Source organism: Gracilinanus agilis, chromosome 4, assembly GCF_016433145.1.
Source record: "Gracilinanus agilis isolate LMUSP501 chromosome 4, AgileGrace, whole genome shotgun sequence".
NCBI classification, from domain to species: Eukaryota; Metazoa; Chordata; class Mammalia; order Didelphimorphia; family Didelphidae; genus Gracilinanus; species Gracilinanus agilis.
The window spans coordinates 171278578-171288068 of NC_058133.1; positions in this window are offsets into that span (position 1 = coordinate 171278578).

A 9491-nucleotide genomic window follows, 5' to 3' on the forward strand; every position below is an offset into this window, starting at 1 on the left:
AAGAAAGAAAGAAAGAAAGAAAGAAAGAAAGAAAGAAAGAAAGAAAGAAAGAAAGAAAGAAAGAAAGAAAGAAAGAGAAAGAAAGAAAAAGAATTTTTAAGGCAAATAAGGTTAAGTGACTTGCCCAGAGCCACAGTTAAGAAGTGTCTGAGGTCACATTTGAACTCAGGTCCTCCTGGCACTCTATCCCCTGTGCTACCTGGCTGTCTCTGAGCCCAAACATTTTTGCAATGAACATTTATTTTAATTCACAGGGCCTTCTTTTGCACATTTTGATCAGCCCGAGGATGTTTGCTCTCTCAATCTGCCCTGATGAGCTAATGAGCTTCTCTAAAGAATCCATACCCTTCTAGAAATTCCCAGGCTACACAGCTCCCATTCCTTCCTGGCATCCATCCCATGTTGCCACATGTGCTGGAATCCAGCAGCCTTGCCTAAGAGCTTTTTCTCTTTCTCTTCTAGTTTCCATGGAGACGCAACAGTTTACTTTTTCCCCAACTGTAAGCCATGGTTATTTTTGAAACACAAAACTCTGAGCCAGGTCACAGCTGGGATCTAGATGATGCAATGACGTTCATATCCACCCTTTTCTCCCACAGACTCCTTCCTTTCTGCAGTTGGGGATGGGGGTGGGCGGGAGAGAGAAGCAAGCACTTCTCAAGAGATTTTTCTCCCTTGTGTAATTCTTCCTCCTAAAGTTTTAAAGTCATGACCTATAGAACCTTCCGGTATCTGAAGCTATAAGTGCCTGAATGGGTCATACTCATAGGATTAGAGATTAGAGACGGAAAGGCCTTGATAGGACATTGACTCCAATTCTTTCTTTTACAGATGATGAAACTGAGGACCATCCAATGAGGTTAAGTGATTTGCCCAAGGTTACATAGCTGCCAAGGATCTGAGGGAAGAATCGAACCCAGGACTTTCTGACTTCAAAAGGCAGATCACTATTGCTGTAGGGACTCGGATTGAGTTGACAGGTTACCTCTCAGTGACTGAGTTTTTGGAAAATATACTTTGGCCAAATAGATCGGAAATGTAATTCTTACTCTAAGGCACAGATATCAGGGTTCCTACTTTGATCCCCAGAAAAGAGGTTCATCCTGCTCTGGTTTAACTATTGCTTTAAAGGGCCTCCTATCATTTACCCACAGAGAACATTTTAAGGAAGGTCTTTAAGAGGGGTAAAATGATGTTCAGAAAGCAAGTCAGGACTATTGCCTATGATAGTAGGTCCCTTGGCTGAGTATTCATAATCTTCCTGTCCCTCTTTTTCTTTTTTAAAATCCTTGCCTTTTGTCTCAGGATCAGTTCTAAGACAGAAGAGTGTCAAGGGCTGGAAAATTGGGGTTAAGTGACTTGCCCAGGGTGACACAGCTAGAAAGTGTCTAAGGCCATATCTGAACCCAGGTCCTGTGCCCCTGACTCTTTAAATATAAAAAAATTCTCCTTCCAAACCCTCAAATCCCTTAAGCCCTCAGCCTGAGGAATGCTGGGAATGGGAGGTCTGGGCATAGGAGGAAGGAGGGGAAAGAAGATGGATATGACCTTGCTTATTGAATGATACAACCTTGGAAGGGGATGCTAAGTGAGGGATTCACAGGTTCTGTTTAAATGTAGGCTGACACCAAGAGGGAAAATCCAAAGTAGTTGTCTAGAGCTTAATGGAAGAAAACTGAAGCTCCAGTCCCCAAATATGATTTAAGAATAATGGAACTTAGGTTGGCAGAGTTCTTGTTGGAGGAGAAGGAGGAGGGGAGGAAGAGGAAGAGGAGGAGGAGGAGGAGAGGAGAGGAGGGATGCATTAGAGGTGTCAGAAGCTGGCACTTAGCTGTCAGTTCCCTTCTTGAAGAAGGGTGTTAAGATGACAGCATTTTTAGCATTTTTGTTTGGTCGGGCTGGTTTCCTAAAGCAACTCCAAGTTGTTCTCTTTCTCCCCAGTGGGTGCCAGGTGTGTTTCCACATCCCAAAGGCAACCTAGAAGCTTTTTGCTTAGTAAGGTTTGTAGTCTCTGAGGCCAAAGTTAGAAAAATTATTGGCTGGGTAAAATGGGGGAGATTAATTCAGCCCAATGAACAGTTTGGGTCCACAGAAATCCATCCCTTGGGCTCTGGAGCAAAAAACAGTAATCAGACACAAGCAACCAGCCGTAAAACAAAAGCAAGGTAAGTTCTTGATGTCAAGGGCCCTCCCTAGAGTTTTCACAGATGAGGCATACACACATTAGGAGCCTCTACTTTGAAGCTGCACAGACCCCTGCATTTTTATATAGACTTCAGCCTGAGGATTTTTAAGTGATTTTTAAGGTATCTGTTTACCTGGCACTATCTGTATTCATCCCTCCCTCCCCTTTCTTCATTAAAACAAACAAACAAACAAATCCTTACTTTCTATCTTAGTAACAACTCATAGAGAGAGAAGGATGAGGGCTGTCTCCCCTTTCTTCCTAAGCCAGGACTGGAACAGGAAAAGAATCTATAAAAGGTTCATAGACTTAGAGATGGGATAGAAAGGGGCTCAAGGGGCATCCCATCTGACCTCATGTGACAGATGCAGAAACTGAGGCCTAAAAAGATGAAGTGACAAGGTCACATTGGCAGAGCTGGAATTCAAGCCCAGGTCCTGCTCTTCATTCTATCTTACTACTACTTCCGATGATAAGCCAAGATAAAAAAGGATTTTTTTTTTATGTCAACTACAGTGGACTGAGCTCTCAACCTTTTCCAAATGTAACCAACTAGGGGGCAGCTGGGTAGCTCAGTGGATTGAGAGCCAGGCCTAGAGACGGGAAGTCATAGGTTCAAATCTGGCCTCAGACACTTCCCAGCTGTGTGACCCTGGGCAAGTCACTTGATCCCCATTGCCCACCCTTACCACTCTTCTGTCTTGGAGCCAATACACAGTATTGACTCCAAGATAGAAGGTAAGGGTTATTAAAAAACAAACAAACAAACAAACAAAAACAAATGTAACCAACTCACATTTACAATCTTAGTGAAGTGGCTCAAAAGGGAGTCAACAATCACCTCCATAAAGATGACTGGCATTTATACAACATCTAAAGTTTTGCAAAGCACTTTACATACATTATCTCATTTGATCCTCACCACAACCCCTAGTAAGATCTATTATTATCTCCATTTCACAGAGACAGGTTGTGACTTGTCCAGGAACCAGGTCAGAGAGGGTATTTGAACTCAGGGCTTCCTGATACCTTGCTCTGTCTTCTAGTCCTTACTCATGACACCACTGTAATGATCAAAGAAAAGTGGACAAAGAATCCATCCTGTACCAAATGTGCTAGGGATACAAAGAGAGGCATGAGGATACAATCCCTGATCTTAAAAAGCTCACAATCTAATCAAGCAACCTTTGCCTTTCTTCCCTCTCTAGCTCTTTGGTCTTTGCTCTTTTTGGAGAAGCTAAAACTCAGAGTTAAGTATTCTGGCATGCACAATGGAGTCTAACAGTTGCCCCAGGACCAGAAACACATGGATTTAAGTCCAGCCTCTGAAACATCCTGGGTAGGTGACCCCAGGCAAGTCCCTGAATCTCTGTGCTCTAAACAAATCTCTAAGACTACAAATTGCAGAGAAAGTATAAACCTCCACAACAACAGATAGAATTTACACAGCAACTTTACAGTTTACAGCAAAGTATTTACTATGTTATCTCATTTGAACTCCCTATAACTCTGTGAAGCAGGTGCTATTATGATCCTTATTTTACTAAGGAGGAAACTGAGGAAGATATGAAGTGACTTGTCTAAGGTCACAGACCTCATAAGTATCTGAGGCCAGACTTGAACTCAGATATTCCTAACTCCAAGTCCAGCAGTCTATCAACTGCCATTACCTAGTTGCTTGTACATGAATGAAACTATAGGTTAGCCTACAAGAAAAATAATGCTGATCCTTATTCACCTGTTTTCTCCTCAAAGGCAGCATGATGACAAAGCAAATCCCAGTTTCCAACAATTGCTTAGAATAGATGCTAGAGAACACAGGTATTTCTATTTAACTTTTACCCTCAAAAGCATCAACTCAGGGTGATCCTGATGAAAGAAGCTCCTTTCATAAGTTGACCTTTTGTCATGCCTGCCAGAATTATGAACCTGACAGGAATGTTTTCTCCTTAGCCAGAATCGGCTGGGAGGTCCTTTTACAGATTTCTTAAATCTTAGATTAGAAGGGAGGTCATCCTTAGAAGGGATCTAATCTTGTCCATGCCCTTTTCCCCTAATGTTATTCTTGCACAGGGATTGTTTTTTTCAGTCATGTCCAATTCTTCATTACCCTATTTGGTGTTTTCTTGGCAGATACTAGAGTGGTTTGCTACTTCCTTCTCCAGCTCATTTGACAGATGAAGAAACTGAGGCAAAAAGGACTAAGTGACTTGTCCAGAGTGATACAATTAGTTAAGTATCTGGAGGCTAGATTTGAACTGAGACTCCAGGCCTGGTACTCAATCCACTGTGCCACCTAGCTGCCTTTCTTTTTTCTAACAACTGATTTCTTCATCAGATCTACAAAACCCAATCTAATTTCTAGGCTTCCATATTATCCCACTTCCCTTGTGGTCAAGTTGTGGGAAAGGCAGTTTCATGTGGTTGCTTCCCAGAGCAGTTCACTCCTGGGAGGGTTGGCTCTCTTGAGAGAAAGTCCAGAACTTAAAAGATACCACCTAGAAATTTACTTGAGTGTAGATTCGGAAACACTCCAGAAGGCTGTTTTGGTACAAAAAAACAAATGGTACCAAACTTTCTCAAAGTTGGGAGGAAGTCATTTTTCAATATGAAAAATGATGAAAGTTCCTGATTAACTTGGAGTCATTTGATATTCTCACTGACCCATGCTGTCAGGCCATTTATCATTCTCTTGCTGCATTTTTGCTTTATTGAAAAATACAATTGATATTTTGTTGTCAGGAGGGATCCTGATACAGTGCTAGATTCAGAGGTTCTGGGTTTGAATTCTGGCTCTGCATCTCACTCTCTATGTACAATTTTCTTTACCTTATTATTATTATTATTCTTCTTCTCTAAAATGGGAGGTGGTAGGATATTGTACTACATGGATCACCAAGGTCCTTCCAGCTCTATGATCTTAGAATGTCTCTTAAATTTTCTGGGTTTATTTAAGTCTGTCTCCCTCTTTTTCCAGTTAACTACCAATGTATGCCGGTAATCTATTAAATCAACAAAGAAGTTCACTGTTCTTACTAAAGAGTTGTGGGAATTGGGATTTGGAAGGTCAAGAGAAATGAAAGTATAGCAAACAAAAGAAGGTTGGGAAAAATGGGACCTAGGAAAGGGATAACGGAAAGGAACTGATTCAAGTGATGGCTGAAGTCTTTAATTAGAAGGGAGGGTTATTACATGGGGTTCTTTTTCTACTCAGAGCAGGTTTAGAACCAAAGTAAGAATGATTAAGTTTAGACATAGCTTAAGGACTTTATTTCATTAAGAAACTCAAAACAGTCGACTGAGTTACAGAGGAAGATTAAGGAATCTCCCTCTCCAAACTCTTAGAGATTAAGAGGGAACTACACCAGAACAGCCTGAGCTAGGAATAGGTTTACCAGATGGCCAAGTGGGGGGGGGGGGGGGAGGAGAAGGAGAGAGGGATCTGAGACATTTTCTGGTGAATCTTGCTAGCAAAGCCCTAGATTTACAGGGTAGATTCTGTAACATAAAAAGATAGAGTTTTCTCTAGATAACAATATTGTGGGAAGAAATAATGTATAAAAGATGGCCCTATCAGACACAGGCAACTGCTTTTTTTTTTTTCTGCTAAATACTCAAAGTGATTAACAACTGAGTGGCTCTTATAAAGGTCTGTTGTACACCAAAGCTAGCAAAATATGGTTGTTCTCAACTTTACCCAAAACAAGGACCTTGCCACTTCCCAAAACAACCCCAAAGGAGTCTTTTTCACCTTAATTAGTTGTTTCAGTCATTCCACTTTTCTTCTTATAACCTTACTGATTCCTCTTCAGATCTACAAAACCCAATCTGGTTTAAAGGCTTCCAGATCATCCCACTTCCCTCCCACTCATAAGTACCCCAGCTGCCCCTTCTGTTCCAGCCAAACAAATCACTAGACACTTCTTCTCTTCCTCCCACTCCTGCCCCCACATCTTCTACCCACTATGTCTAAAACGTCTTCCCACTTCCATCTGCCAAACCATCCTTCTCCTCTCATTCCCATTGTTATCTCAAAATCCACCTCCTCCAGGGAGCCTTCCTCAGTAGATAGAATAGCATAGCAGCAACTCCATTCCAAGCAAAACTGATGGAACTGGATGGGATGGGATGGATTACAATTAAACTTGAAATCAAGAAGAAAATGCCCACACCAACACCCACAGATACAAAAGGTTCCTTGGAATCTGCCCTATTTCAATAATGTCTTTTTTCCAAGGACAAGGAAGGTCCTGCAGAGCCAGTTAATAGTCTCATGTAGAGGCAGTTGTGGTCTGGTGGAAAGAACACCATGTCTGGATGAATGGGTGGATGAAAAAACATTTATTAGGCAAATGATGGGGATACAAATATAAGCAAGCAAGGGTGACCTAGCATATAATAGGTGCTCAATAAATGTTGATTGGTGAGAGAGAGAGAGAGAGAGAGAGAGAGAGAGAGAGAGTGTGAGTGTGTGTGTGTGTGTGTGTGTACTAGGAGCACAGTTGGCATAGAAATGGCTAGGAAGGAATATGAAAGTGAAAGCAAGCTCACCTATCAGAGTCCATAGCCCCATGGGCAAAATAAAAGATTTGTGGATGTGGTGAAGAGAATGATCAGAGTAGAAACAGCATGGTTTTAAGAATAGTTTAGGGTGGATATCCAAAGGTAGAGATGACTGTGAGATTTTTTGGGGGGAAATACCTTTCCCCCAAAAAAAGTAACCTTAGAAATCAAAGAAACTGAGCTACTAAGCTTTATAAATACAGATCCTCAGTCTGTATTTTATTTAACAGCAGGACAGGTCCACTGATTGCATCTTGAAGGAGGCCAACGTTAGCATACAAATTTCCTGCCAGTAGAATATTTGATAAGAGTAAACATCCCACTGCTACAAACCTGATCTTTGAAAACTCCAGACACCTCAACGTTCCTAATCCTAATCTTAACACATTCCCCTCAAATCACCAGCATCCTGTCAATGTTACTCAACCTCCCAAATAAGGAAGTGGCTGAGAATCAACTTTGGTCACCTGAAATATCACCTTAAAATTGTGTAGGCAACTGGATAGCTCAATGGATAGGATACTGGTGTGAATTCAGGAGGACCTGAGTTCAAATCTAGCCTCAGGCTTACTAGCTGTGTGACTGAGCAAGTGACTTAACCTTTGTTTACCTCAGTTTCCTCCAACTGTAAAACGGGGACCCTGGAGAAATGGCAAACCCTTCTGGTATTTTTGCCAAGAAAACCCCAGTGGGGTTTCAAAGAGTCAGACATGACTAAAACCAACAAGAAGACTCTGTAAAACCATATATGTATGTGTGTATCTTTCCTTGTGCTGCATAGTTGCTTTTTGCTGCCCAATCTTCCAAGCTTATCTCTTGATTTATTGCCCTCAAGTCAAACTGACAAAGATGGGAGGAATGAACTCTGGGCTGGGGGGTGGGGAGGTCCTTAGGAATTCTGGGTTTGAGGAATTCTCTAAGTCTCCTTTCTTGAGTTCAGACTGGGGTCTGAACACCTTCCCACCAAAGTCTTACTTCCAAATTATCTTTATCCCATGCCACATAAATCCCACTTCTAAGTTATTCATTGTACCTCCTTTCTGTATGAATCTTCCTTCCATATATTTTGCTGATCTCGCTCCTGGATAGTGGTGTTTACATTTGATATTAATTTTCTTGACTCCCTCTAGGATAGTGGAAAAGGCACCAGCTCCAGAGTCAGAGGGCCCAAGGACAAACTCTATCTCTTCCACCTCACTGCCTGTGTAAACTTTGGACAAATCTCTTAAGTTCTCTGGGCCTCACCCTCTTTATCTGTACAGCTCTAAGTCTCTGATCCTATGAAATAATATTCAAAATAATATTCATAATAGGATTTCTTTCTTCCTTTTTTTTTTGTTTTTCTGTGCTTTGCAATGACCCTGGCACACAGTAAGTACTTAATAAATGCTTGGTTGATTAAAAGTAACAAGATCAGCTGAGCTCCTTTACCCACACTAGGATTCTCTGGAAGCTTCCTTTAGCTGTATTTCAATCTTTCCTGGGGTTCTCTATTTTAATTCCTTCATATCCTAGGAGGTTCTCCTTTCATCCTTTCAACCCTGAGGGGAAATGTGATCCATCTGCTCAGTTTACAAACCCCTTGCACTTTATGTAAATATATCAGAGGTCAAAATGTCTGAGCCAAGCTCCCAGGGAGTCTAAGACAGTTTTCAGGGGGAGCCTGGATGGTAAACAGGAGACTGAATTTCCGTAACAAAGGGTTTGGCTTGAAGAAATTTGCTGCTTACTGCAATGTTTCTAAAGCCTGTGGAAGGTATAAGAGACATCCTGGTTCTAGGAATTGGCTGGTCTTGACTTGGAGTTTGATATGTTAAGTCTTAGGAAGACAAACTGAGATCTCGGTTTCAGGTTTGGTCAAACTTCTCCTTAGATCTGAGAAGGGACATATCTGAAGTTGCCACTGTTCAGAATTACTTGCATATGCTCTGGGTTTCTTTCTTCTTCATCCATTATATTTGTTTATATGTATGAGTTTGGATAGTGTTGGGCTTGGAGTTAGGAAGACCTGGGTTTCTCGCCAGTCTTCAGCATCTTGGCTGTGTGTCTGTACAACTCACTTAACTTCTCAATGCCCCAGGAAACTTTCTTTTTTCTTTTTTAATTTTTTTTAAACCCTTAACTTCTGTGCATTGGCTTATAGGTGGAAGAGTGGTAAGGGTAGGCAATGGGGGTCAAGTGACTTGCCCAGGGTCACACAGCTGGGAAGTGTCTGAGGCCAGATTTGAACCTAGGTCCTCCCATCTCTAGGCCTGGCTCTCAATCCACTGAGCTACCCAGCTGCCCCCATCCCAGGAAACTTTCTAAGACAATAAAGGAGAGATCTGTTGTTGATTTGCATCTGTGAAGAGAGTTTCTACACTGGAAATTTCTCAAAGGGTTAAAAATCATAGGTCTAAGCACCCCTAAAAAAAAAAAAAAGAGGAGCACACATCTCACTTTTTATCACTGAGAGATAGGGTTCAAATCTCACAAGTCAGGAACATTATTTCCATTCATCTTGGTTCCTGGGTCCTTGACTGGGATAGGCAAAAAAGCCTACATAGGCCTATTTGCAGAACATTCATTCTCTCGTGGGTTGGAACCAAATTTCTGCTTTTCTTGATAACCCCCAGAGATTAGCACACATAGTAGGTACTTAATAAATGTTTGTTGATTGACTGATAGTTAAGAGTTGGGTAGGTAGAGCCAGTGCCCAGATCAGAGCTTCTTGAATTGCACCAGCATTTGACACACCCACAAA